Raw genomic sequence first — 13,497 nt, forward strand, 5'->3', positions numbered from 1 at the left:
TGATTTTGCTATATGGGGTCTTCTTTGGCTCCATACAAAGTGTAAAACTATTACTTCTATATCTGTTTAAAATGATGCTGGTATTTTAATAGGGATTGCATTGATTCTGTACGTAACTTTTGGGTAGTATAGATATATTTTCTTTTTATTTCAGCATATTCTGGGGGTACAGATTTTAAGGTTTCAATAAATGCCCATTTCCCCCCTCCCCCCACAAGTCTGAGTCTCCATCATGACCATCTCCCAGATGGTGCACATCTCACTCATTATGTACGTATATGCCCGCCCCCCTCCCCCTCCCACCTGCCCAATACCCTATTACTGTAGTACCTATGTGTCCACTTAGGTGCTACTCAGTTAATACCAGTTTGCTGGAGAATATATCTGGTGCTTGTTTTTCCATTCTTGGGATACTTCACTTAGTAGTATGGGTTCCAGCTCTAACCAGGAAAATATAAGATGTGCTATATCACCATTGTTTCTTACAGCTGAATAGTACTCCATGGTATACATATACCACAATTTATTAATCCATTCTTGGATTGATGGGCACTTGGGCTGTTTCCACAGCCTTGCAATTATGAATTGGGCTGCTATAAACATTCGAGTGCAGGTGTCTTTTTTGTAGAGTGTCATTGGATCATTTGGGTAGATGCCCAGCAATGGGATTGCTGGATCAAATGGTAGATTCACTTGTATCGCTTTAAGGTATCTCCATATTGCTTTCCACAGAGGTTGAACTAGTTTGCAGTCCCACCAGCAGTGTAGGAGTGTTCCTCTCTCTCCGCAACCACGCCAGCATTTATTGTTTGGAGTTTTTTGATAAAGGCCATTCTCACTGGAGTTAAGTGATATCTCATTGTGGTTTTGATTTGCATTTCCCTGATGATTAGAGATGTTGAGCATTTTTTCATATGTTTGTTGGCCATTCTTCTGTCTTCTTTAGAGAAGTTTCTGTTCAAGTCCTTTGTCCGCTTTTTAATGGGGTTATTTGATTTTTTTCTTCCTGATTTTCATGATTTCTAAGTATATTCTAGTTATCAGTCCCTTATCGGATGCATAGGATGCAAAAATTTTCTCCCATTCTGTAGATTGTCTGTTTACTTTCATGACTATTTCTTTGGCTGTGCAGAAGCTTTGTAGTTTGATCATGTCCCATTTATTTATTTTTGTTGCTGCCGTGATTCTCTTTGGGGACTTCTTCATAAACTCTTTGCCCAGGCCAATATCTAGGAGAGTGTTTCCAACTTTTTCCTCTAGAGTTCTAATAGTTTCATACCTTAGGTTTAAGTCTGTTATCCAGCGTGAGTTCGTTTTTGTGAGAGGTGAAAGGTGTGGGTCCTGTTTTAGCCTTCTACAGGTGGCTATCCAGTTTTCCCAGCACCATTTATTGAAAAGGGATTCTTTTCCCCAGCGTATATTTTTGTCTACTTTGTCAAAGATTAGATGGCTATATGAGGATGGTTTTATATCAGGATTTTAGATATTTAACAATGTTGATTCTGCTGATCTATGACCATGGTATATTCTTCCACCTGTTTACATACTCTGCTACTTCTTTCTTCAGTGTTTCATAGTTCTCCCTGTAGACGTCTTTTACCTCCTTAAATATATTCCTAGGTACTTCATTTTCTTTGTTGCTGTTTTGAAGGGAATTAAGTCTTTGATTTGGTTCTCACTTTGACTGTTGCTGGCGTATATGAATGCCTTTGATTTCTGTGTATTGATTTTGTATCCTGAGACTTTACCAGATTCATTCATAAGTTCAAGGAGTCTCTTGGTTGAATCCTTGGGGTATTCTAGGTATAATATCATGTGATCAACGAAGAGTGAAAGTTTGATCTATTTTGCTCCCATTTGGACGCCCCTAATTCCACTCTCTTGTCTGATTGCTGTATCAAGGACTTCCAGCACTATGTTTAATAGAAGTGGAGATAAAGGGAAACCTTGTCTTTTTCCAGTTCCAAGTGGGAATGCTTTCAATTTTTCCCCATTCAGTATGATATTGGCTGTGGGTCTGTAATATATGGCTTGTATCATTTTTAGGTAAGACCCATCTATGCCTATATTGTTGAGTGTCATAAAAGGGTTTTGAATTTTGTCAAATGCTTTTCCTGCATGTATTGATAAGGAGAATCATATGGTCTTTGTATTTGCTTCTGTTTATGTGGTGAATTAAATTTATAGATTTCCATATGTTGAATGATCCCTGGATCTCTGGGATGAAGCCCACTTGGTTGTGATGGATTATTTTCTATAATAAGCACGTAGATTTGGTTAGCTAGAATTTTGTTCAGAATTTTTGTATCTATATTCAAAAGGGATATTGGTCTGTAGTTTTCTTTTTTTGTTGCATCTTTCCTGGTTTTGGAATCATGGTAATGTTCACTTCATAAAATGTGTTGGGGAGGATTCCATCCTTCTCAATGTTGTGGAATAATTTCTGCAGGATTGGCAACAGTTCTTCTTTGTAGGTGTGGTAAAATTCGGGTGTGAAACCATCTGGTCCAAGACTTTTCTTTTTAGGAAGGTTTTTATTGCTTGAAATATCAAGTATTTCAGTACTTGATATTGATCTGTTCAGGAATTCTATTTCTTCCTGGTTGAGCCTAGGGATGCTGTGTGTTTCTAAGAAATTGTTCATTTCCTCAACATTTTCCATTTTGTGTGTATAGAGGCATTTGTAGTATTCATAAATTATATATTATCTCTGGGGCATCAGTTGCAATTTCTCCTTTATTATTCCGATGGAGCTTATTAGAGATTTTTCTTTTCTGCTATTCATTAGTCTAGCCAATGATGTGTCAAGTTTGTTTATTTTTTTCCAAGAACTAACTTTTTGTTTTATTAATCTTCCGTATAGTTTCCCTGTTGTCAATTTCACTTAGTTCTGATTTGATCTTTATGATTTCACTTTTTCTTCTGGGTTTGGGATCGGTCTGTTCTTCTTTTTCCAGTTCTTTGTGATGATTCATTAAGTTGTCTCTTTGTGATCTTTTCAACTTTTGGATATAAGCATTTATGAAAATAAACTTTTCTCTCAGGCCTGCTTTAGCTTTATCCCACAGGTTTTGATAACTTGTATCTCCTTTGTCATCTACTTCAAAGAATCTTTTGATTTCCATATTTATTTCCTCATTTATTAAGTGATCATTCAGCAGAAGTTTGTTTAGTTTCCATGTCTTTGTGTAGAAATGAGAGTTCCTGTTAGGGTTGATTTCTACATTTATTCCATTGTGATCTGAAAAGATACATGGTATAATTTCCATTTTTTAAAATTGTTTGAGACATTCTTTGTGTCTTAGGATATGGTCAATCTTAGAGAATGACCCATGAGCTGATGAGAAGAAGGTATATTCAGTGGGTTTTGGGTAGAATGTTCTGTCAATGTCAGTCAGGCCCATTTTTCTAGAGTTCTCTTTAAGTCCATTATTTCTTTATTGATTTTTTGTTTGGAGGATCTGTCCTATGCTGTCAGTGGGTTTTAAAGTCTCTGGGTATTATGGTGTTGTTGTTTATCCATTTGTTTAGATCAAGTAGAGTTTGCTTTATGAATCTGGATGCACCTAGGTTGGGTACATATATATTTAGAATTGTTATGTCTTCTTGTTCAACTGTATCCTTCACCATTATATGGCGACCTTCTTTGTCTTTTATTACTTTTGTTGATTTAAAAACTAAGTGGTAATCAGCACTGCCACGCCAGCTCTCTTTTGGCTTCCATTTGCTTGAAATATTGATCTCCGCCCCTTTACCTTTAGTTTAACTGCATCCTTCCAGGTTAGATGTGTTTCCTGAAGAGAGAAGATACTTGGCTTGTATTTTTATTATCCATTTGGCCAGCCTATGTCTCTTGAGTGGGGAGTTAAAGCTATTCACCTTTATTGAGATAACTGATAGGCGGGGCAGATTTCTGTTCATTATGTTGGGTTGAACTTTTTTGCTTTGTTTTCTCCTTGAGCCCTTGTGGTATCTGGCCTTTGATCTTTAGCTTTTGAATGGATTTACAGACGTGAGTGTTTATTATGCTGATCCGTGGGTAACATTGTTTTGAGTATTTCATAAAGGACTGGTTTTGTCTTGGTGAATTCCCTCAGTCTTTATTCTATATTTTTGCTTATCTGAGAATGTTTTCATTTCTCCGGCATATACAAATTTAGATTTTCAGGGAATAAGATTCTAGGCTGGGCATTATTCTGTTTCAGATGAGTGAGAATGGGGCCCCAGTGTCTCCTTGCTTGTAAGCTTTCAGTAAAGAACTCTGGCGTTATTCGGATTGGCTTTCCTTTGTATGTTACTTGCTTCTTTCATCTTACACTTTGCAGAAGGTCCTCTTTAGTTGATATTTTGGTCAGTCTGATGACTGCATATTGCGACGTCTTCCTGTTTGTATTGAATCTCTCAGGGGTCCTTTGAGCTTCTTCAACTTGTATCTGGAGATTTTTAGCAAGGCCTGGGAAATTTTCCTCTATTATATCTTCAAATAGCTTGTCCAACTCTTGAGTGTTGTCTTCTTCCCCTTCTGGTAACCCTATAAACCTCACATTAGCTTTCTTCACATAATCCCACATATCTTGTAGGCTTTGCTCTTTTCTCTTGTTTCTCTGCTCTATCTCTGTGACCGATTTATTTAATTGGAAGGTGTTATCTTCAATCTCTGAGATTCTTTCTTCTGTATGACCTACCCTGTTCTTGAGGTTTTCCACTGTGTTTTATAGTTCCCTGGATTGATTATTCATTTCCAGGAGTTTGGGTTGATTTTTATGTATTATTTCAATTTCTTTGGTGAGTTTTTGTTTCTGGAATCTTTTTGAGTTTTCTTTGTGTTGATTATCCAATTGTTCTTGAAAGTCATTGAATTTTCTTTCCATCCACATTCATCCTTCTTCTTCTGTTATTTTAGTGGTCTGATTTTGGTTGGAGTCCATTTCTAAGGGGCTGGTGTTCCTCTTTGCTGGTGTGCTTTCCATTTGGTCCTTCATATTTCCAGAGTTCCTTCACTGATTTCTTCCCATCTGGATCAGTTGTTGCTTCTTGGTTTTACGTTTTTGTTTGGGTATTGACACACCCTGTTTAGTCTCTGACACAGTAGGTGGTGTTTTGGGGTGAGATTCAACCACACCCTGTATGATAAGTCAGTAGGTGCCATGAAAAGGGTGTGCAGAGTGCCCTCCCTGTCAGTAGGAGGTGCTTACTTGGAGGAACAGGCTACACTATTATATTTGGGTCTTGTATTCAGTTCTTATTCCTCTGGAGAGGCACTCTAATGCCTCAGGTGGAGATTGGGGCCCTGGGACTTCCATGTGTGTCCTTATTCTCCACCTCAGTGACGGCTAGTCTGGGATTGAGTCTGGGCAGAGCTGAGTTGGGTAAGCCTGCTCTCAGGTACCACAAATGCTGTTAGCAAGGGTCAAAGTTCTGTTCTCTGCTTCTGGGAAAAGTTGTCAGGGAGAGGATGGAATGGTCCCACTCAGTCAGAAAGTCTGTGTGTTGGTGTGTGGCCATCTGAGACCCGCAGTCTGGACCAGGCCTCACTCCTTTCCTCCCTCCGAACTCCGCAGCTTCTCCTGGGCCTCTGCCAGCAGGCCTGACCACATGCCACCAGGCCTCCCCTGGCTGTGATGCTGGCCAGGAGGTTCCCTGTGTAGGAACACCACCTGGGCTGGGTGCATGGCCTCCATTTGGGAGGAGGGTTGCCCTCAAGCACACCGATCTGCCCCCGCAGGCAAACAAACCTCAGTAGGCTGTTCACAAAATCCCTTCTTTGCCTCAGGCAATGTGAGTCTTTGGTGCACGGGATCTCGTCTGCAGGTCTGACCTCTGGGCCCCAGAGTTCAATCCCTAACCCCATCAGGGAGACGAGTGCCAGTCTTAATTCACCCATGGGGAGCCCAAGCTGGGTTGATGTCTCTCAGCCTCAGGGTCTGTCCTGTTCTCCTGGAATCGCCAGCCCAGCAGCACCTGGGAGTGCTGGCGGGTAGGGAGCTCACTGAGTACTCCTCAGTCATCTGAAGGGCCCCAAAAGGGAAGGTCCATTTTCCTGGAGATGCCTCCTGCTGGTGGCTATATTGTCTCTCTTGCCAGCGTGGATAGGGATGGGGGAAGGGAGAATGATGCAATATGGTGCCTGCCTTGCGGCTTGGGTTTGTGCACAGGGAGGTGCCCTGAGGGAGTTGGAGCCTGGTGCCACGTCCGTTACAGGCTTACTGCTCACTGGTGGTGGCTGTCTCTGGGCTGGTGTCCGCAGGTCTCTCCAACCACTGGGGACCCTACCAGCAGTACGAAATACAAGGTAGGGGAAGTTAACCGCTATACCTACCCTTGCTGCTGGTCTCCAGGCTATTCAGGAGGTTTCTGCTTGCCGTTCTCCTCTGCAACCTCCTCCTGTGGAGTCTCCTGCGGTCTCGGGTGACCCGCCTTCCGAACCTCGTCTGATGTATGCTTGTTTGCTTGATTCTTTCTTCTAATTTTCCTAGAACATGTCTTTTCTGCAGAGACACTCTCTGTGGCAGTGTTTCTCGTCTGCTATCTTGCTCTGCCCTCCCAGAAATGTGATTTTAAAAAAAAATATTTTAAAAAACCAGATAATCATAGTTCTCCCTGTAGAGGTCTTTTACCTTTTTGGTTAAATATATTCCTAGGTACTTGATTTGCTTTGTTGCTATTTTGAGGAATTGAGTCTTTGATTTTGTTCTTACTTGTACTGTTGTTGGCATATATGAATGCTTCTGATTTCTGCGTATTGATTTTGTATCCTAAGATCTTACCAAATTCATTAATCAGAAAAAGCAGAGGATGTAAACAGGGGGAAGAATATACCATGCTCATGGATCGGCAGAATCAACATTGTTAAAATGTCTATACTACCCAAAGTAATCTACAGGGCCAATGCAATTCCTATTAAAATACCAGTATCATTTTTCACAAATATAGAAAAAATAATTTTAGGCTTCATATGGAACCAGAGAAGACCCCATATAGCAAAATCAATCCCAGGCAATAAAAACAAAATAGGAGGTATCAATTTACCAGATTAAAAACTATACTACAAGGCTATAGTAATTAAAACAGCTTGCAACTGGAACAAGTTTAGGGACATTGACCAGTGGAACAGAACAGAGAACCCAGATATAAAACCATCCTCATATAGCCAACTAATCTTCAACAAAGCCGACAAAAACATACAATGGGGAAAATAATCCTTATTCAATAAATGGTGCTGGGAAAACTGGATAGCCACATGCAGAAGACTGAAACAGGACCTACACCTTTCACCTCTCACAAAAATTGACTCACGCTGGGTAACAGACTTGAACCTTAGGTGTGAAACTATTAGAATTCTAGAAGAAAATGTTGGAAATACTATTCTAACATTGGTCTAGGCAAAGGATTTATGAAGAAGGTCCCAAGGCAATCACAGCAACATCAAAAATAGATAAATGGGACCTTATCAAATTAAAAACCTTCTGCACAGCCAAAGAAACTGTCAAGAGAACAAACAGACAACCCACAGAATGGAAGAAAATTTTCGCAAGCGTCACATCCAATAAAGGGCTGATAACTAGAATCTATTTACAACTCAGGAAAATCAACAAGAGAAAAATCAAACAACCCTATCAAAAAATGGTCACAGGACATGAACAGAAACTCCTCAAAAAGAGACAGAATAATGACCAAAAACATATGAAAAAATGCTCAACATCTCTAACCATCTGGAAAATGAAAATCAAAACCACAAAGAGATATCACTTAACTCTAATAAGAATTGCCTTTATCAAAACTTCCCCAAACAATAAATGTTGGTGTGGATGCGGAGAGATAGGAAAACTCCTACACTGCTGGTGGGACTGCAACCTAGTTCAACCTCTGTGGAAAGCAATATGGAGATACTTAAAGTGATACAAGTAGATGTACCATTTGATCCAGCAATTCCACTTCTGGGCATCTATCTAAAAGATCAAAAGTCCCTTTATGAAAAAGACAGCTGCACTTCAATGTTTATTTCAGCACAATTCACAATTGCAAAGTTGTGGAAAAATCCCAATTGCCCATCAATTCATGAGTGGATTAATAAAATGTGGTATATGTATAACATCGAGTACTACTCAGTTTTAAGAAACAATGGTGATATACCACCTTTTTTTTTATTTCGGCATATTATGGGGGTACAGTTTTTAAAGTTTCAATAAATGCCCATTTCCCCCCCTCCCCCCAAAAGTCTGAGTCTCCATCATGACCATCTCCCAGATGGTGCATATCTCACTCATTATGTATGTATATACCCGCCACCGTCCGCCATCCCACCTGCATAATACCCTATTACTCTAGTACCTATGTGTCCACTTAGGTGCTACTCAGTTAATACCAGTTTGCTGGAGAATATATCTGGTGCTTGTATTTCCATTCTTTGGATACTTCACTTAGTAGTATGGGTTCCAGCTCTAACCAGGAAAATACAAGATGTGCTATATCACCGTTGTTTCTTAGAGCTGAATAGTACTCCATGGTATACATATACCACATTTTATTAATCCATTCTTGGATTAATGGGCACTTGGGCTGTTTCCACAGCCTTGCAATTATGAATTGTGCTGCTATAAACATTCGAGTGCAGGTGTCTTTTATGTAGAGTGTCATTGGATCATTTGGGTAGATGCCCAGCAATGGGATGCTGCATCAAATGGTAGATTCACTTGTATCGCTTTAAGGTATCTCCATATTGCTTTCCACAGAGGTTGAACTAGTTTGCAGTCCCACCAGCAGTGTAGGAGTGTTCCTCTCTCTCCGCAACCACGCCAGCATTTATTGTTTGGAGATTTTTTGATAAAGGCCATTCTCACTGGGGTTAAGTGATATCTCATTGTGGTTTTGATTTGCATTTCCCTGATGATTAGAGATGTTGAGCATTTCTTCATATGTTTGTTGGCCATTCTTCTGTCTTCTTTAGAAAAGTTTCTGTTCAAGTCCTTTGCCCACTTTTTAATGGGGTTATTTGATTTTTTCTTTCTGATTTTCATGAGTTCTAAGTATATTCTAGCTTTCAGTCCCTTATCGGATGCATAGGATGCAAAAATTTTCTCCCATTCTGTAGGTTGTCTGTTTACTTTCATGACTATTTCTTTGGCTGTGCAGAAGCTTTGTAGTTTGATCATGTCCCATTTATTTATCTTTGTTGCTGCTGGGATTGCCTTTGGGGACTTCTTCATAAACTCTTTGCCCAGGCCGATGTCTAGGAGAGTGTTTCTAACTTTTTTCTCTAGAGTTCTAATAGTTTCATACCTTAGGTTTAAGTCTGTTATCCAGCGTGAGTTGGTTTTTGTGAGAGGTGAAAGGTGTGGGTCCTGTTTTAGCCTTCTACAGGTGGCTATCCAGTTTTCCCAGCACCATTTATTGAAGAGAGATTCTTTTCCCCAGCGTATGTTTTTTTCTGCTTTGCCAAAGATTAGATGGCTATATGAGGATGGTTTTATATCAGGATTCTCACATCTGTTCCACTGGTCAATGTTCCTATTTTTGTGCCAATACCATATTGTTTTAATTACTACAGCTTTGTAGTATAGTTTGATATCTGGCGTATTAACAACTCCAATTTTGTTTTTGTTGCCTAGAATTGCTCTTGATATTCGGGGTCTTCTTTGGTTCCATATGAAGCGTAAAATTATTTTTTCTATATCTGTGAAGAATGCTGATGGGATTTTAATAGGTATTGCATTGAATCTGTAGATCAGTTTGGGTAGTATAGACATCTTGATGATATTGAGTCTGCCGATCCACGAGCATGGTATGGATTTCCATCTGTTTACATCCTCTGCTATTTCCTTCCTCAGTGTTTCATAGTTCTCCCTGTAGCGGTCTTTTATCTCCTTGGTTAAGTATAGTCCTAGGTACTTTAATTTCTTTTTTGCTATTGTGAAGGGAATTGAGTCTTTGATTTGGGTCTCAATTAGTTTGTTGTTGGCGTATATGAATGCCTCTGATTTCTGTGTATTGATTTTGTATCCTGAGACTTTACTAAATTCATTGATCAGTTCCAGGAGTTTCTTGGTTGAATCTTTGGGGTTTTCTAGATACAATATCATATCATCAGCAAACAGTGAAAGTTTGATCTCTTCTGCCCCTATTTGGATACCTTTGATTCCATTTTCCTGTCTGATTGCTGTAGCCAAGACTTCCAGCACTATGTTGAACAGAAGTAGAGATAGTGGGCAGCCTTGTCTGGTTCCAGTTCTAAGTGCGAATGATTTCAATCTTTCCCCATTCAGTATGATGTTGGCTATGTGTCTGTCATATATGGCTTGTATCATTTTTAGGTATGTGCCTTCTATGCCTATTTTCTTAAGTGTTCATATAATGAAAGGGTGTTGAATTTTGTCAAAAGCTTTTTCTGCATCTATTGAAAGAATCATGTGGTCTTTGTTTTTGCTTCTGTTTATGTGGTGAATTGCATTTATAGATTTACGTATGTTGAACCATCCCTGCATCCCTGGGATGAAGCCAACTTGGTCGTGGTGGATTATTTTTTTGATAAGTGTCTGGATTCGGTTAGCTAAGATTTTGTTGAAAATTTTTGCATCTATATTCATTAGGGATATTGGTCTGTAGATTTTGTTTTTTGTTGCATCCTTTCCTGGTTTTGGTATCAGAGTAATATTCGCTTCATAAAAGGTATCGGGGAGCTTTCCGTTCTTCTCGATGTTGTGGAATAGTTTCTGCAACATAGGTACTAGTTCTTCTTTGTAAGTGTGGTAAAATTCGTGTGTGAAGCCATCTGGACCGGGACTTTTCTTTTTAGGGAGATTTTTAATTGCTGTTTCTTTTTCAGCTGTTGAGATTTGTCTGTTCAGGGAATCTATTTCTTCCTGGTTGAGCCTAGGGAGGCTGTGTGTTTCTAGAAATTTGTCCATTTCCACCACATTTTCCAGTTTGTGTGCATAAAGATTTTTGTAGTATTCATAAATTGTATCTTGTATCTCTTTGGGATCAGTTGTGATATCTCCTTTTTTGTTCCTGATGGAGCTTATTAGAGATTTGTCTTTTCTGCTTTTCGTTAGCTTAGCCAATGGTGTGTCAATTTTGTTTATTTTGTCAAAGAACCAACTTTTTGTTTTATTAATCTCCTGAATAGCTTCCCTGTTTTCAATTTCATTTAGTTCTGATTTGATCTTGTTGATTTCACTTCTTCTGCTGGGTTTGGGGTTGGTCTGTTCTTCTTTTTCCAGCTCTTTGAGTGGTTTCATTAGATTGTCTATTTGTGATCTTCTTGTCTTTTGGTTATAGGCATTTATGGAGATAAACTTTCCTCTCAGAACTGCTTTAGCTGTGTCCCAGAGGAGTTGATAACTTGTCTCTCCATTGTCGTTTTTTCATAAAATTTTTTTATTTCTGTCTTGATTTCTTCATTTACGAAGTAATCATTTAGTAGGAGATTGTTTAATTTCCACGTTTCTGTGTAGTAATGTGAGTTTCTGTTAGGGTTAATTTGTAGTTTTATTCCACTGTGATCTGAGAAGGTACATGGTATGATTTATATTTCTTTAAATTTCTTGAGATTTTCTTTGTGTCCTAGGATATGGTCAATCTTAGAGAATGTCCCATGAGCTGATGAGAAGAACGTATATTTAGTGGATTTTGGGTAGAATGTTCTGTAAATGTCAGTAAGACCTAATTGTTCTAGAGTTTTGTTTAAGTCCATTATTTCTTTATTAATTTTCTGTTTGGAGGATCTGTCTCATGCCGTCAGTGGGGTGTTGAAATCTCCAGTGCTTATAGAGCTGCTATTAATACATTTGCTTAGCTCCAGTAAGGTTTGCTTTATGAATCTGGGTCCACCTAAGTTGGGTGCATATATATTTAAAATTGTTATCTCTTCTTGATGAACTGTGCCCTTCACCATTATATAATGACCCTCTTTGTCTTTCACTACTTTTGTTGCTTTAAAAACTAAATCGTCTGAAATTAGAACTGCCACGCCAGCCTTCTTTTGGCTTCTATTTGCTTGGAATATTGATATCCACCCTTTTATTTTTAGTCTATATACATCCTTGCAGGTTAGATGTGTTTCCTGAAGACAGCATATACTTGGCCTGTATTTTCTTATCCATTCAGCCAGCCTATGTCTCTTGAGTGGAGAGTTTAAGCTATTTACATTTATTGAGAGAACTGATAGGTAAGGTAGATTACTGTTCATTCTGTTGGGTTGGATGTTGTTGCTATGAGTTCTGTCTTGAGCCATTGTAATATCTGGCCTTTAATATCTTTGGGTTTTGGTTGTTTTTATATTCGTGGGTTATTATTATTATGTTCCGTACAAAACGCTGTTTTAAGTACTTCTTGTAGGGCTGGTCTTGTCTTGGTGAATTATCTGAGCCTTTGCTTGTCTGAGAATGTTTTTATTTCTCCTTCATATATGAATCTTAGTTTTGCAGGGAATAATATTCTGGGCTGGGAATTGTTTTGTTTCAAAAGAGTGAGAATGGGGCCCCAGTCTCTCCTTGCTTGTAAGGTCTCATTAGAGAAGTCTGATGTTATTCGAATTGGCTTTCCCTTGTATGTTACTTGCTTCTTTTGTCTTACAGCTCTTAGAAGGGCCTCTTTGGTTGATACTTTGGTCAATCTGATGACTGCATGTCGTGACGTCTTCCTGTTTGCATTGAATCTCCCAGGGGTCCTCTGAGCTTCTTGAACTTGTATATGGAGATTTTGAGCAAGGCCTGGGAAATTTTCCTCTATTATATCTTCAAACAGCTTGTCCAACCATTGAGTGTTGTTTTCTTCCCCTTCTGGTAAGCCTATGACCTTCACATTAGGTTTCTTCACATAATTCCACAGCTCTTGTAGGCTTTGCTCTTTTCTCTTGTTTCTCTGCTCTATTTCTGTGACTGCTTTATTTAGTTGGAGGGTGTTATCTTCAATCTCTGAGATATTTTCTTCTGTTTCATCTACCCTGTTCTTGAGACTTTCCACTGTATTTTGTAGTTCCTTGAAAAAATATGGAACACTTCAGGAATTTGCGTGTCATCCTTGCGCAGGGGCCATGCTAATCTTCTCTGTATCGTTCCAATTTTAGTATATGTGCTGCCAAAGCGAGCACGGGGGTACAAATTTTAAGGTTTCTAAAAATGCCCTTTCCCTGCCTCCCAGGTGGGGTATACTTTCTCACTCCTTTTATGTTGTACTTGGCCAATGGAATGTGAGTCAATATGACATATGTCAAATATAAGCATAAGTCTTAAGCTAAACTGCATGGTACAGCTCTGGTTCTTGTTCTTTCCCTCTGCCATGAATTTAGCACATCCCAAATAGGGACTGCTCCTTCAGTCTGAGTCCCAGAATGAGAAAATGCATAAAGCTGACTCACAGCCAGGAACAGACCCACATTTGCCAGTATGTTATGTGAGAAAGAAATAATCATTACTATAAGCTGAAGAGTTTGGAGTTGTTTGTTACCACAACAAAGTTGACTAATACACAAGGGTTGCCTAGTCTGTAACAAGAGGC

General features: G+C 39.1%; 1 non-coding gene across 1 annotated transcript; it reads right to left on the reverse strand.

Annotated features, from left to right (window-relative positions):
- Positions 1 to 12,983: 12,983 nt before the first annotated feature.
- On the reverse strand, positions 12,984 to 13,090 carry LOC142869391 (U6 spliceosomal RNA). Its single transcript, XR_012918020.1, has one exon. It is a non-coding gene; the product is annotated as a U6 spliceosomal RNA (small nuclear RNA).
- Between the last annotated feature and the right edge of the window lie 407 nt (positions 13,091 to 13,497).

Source organism: Microcebus murinus, unplaced genomic scaffold, assembly GCF_040939455.1.
Source record: "Microcebus murinus isolate Inina unplaced genomic scaffold, M.murinus_Inina_mat1.0 scaf074_hap2_Mmur4.0, whole genome shotgun sequence".
Taxonomy (NCBI): domain Eukaryota; kingdom Metazoa; phylum Chordata; class Mammalia; order Primates; family Cheirogaleidae; genus Microcebus; species Microcebus murinus.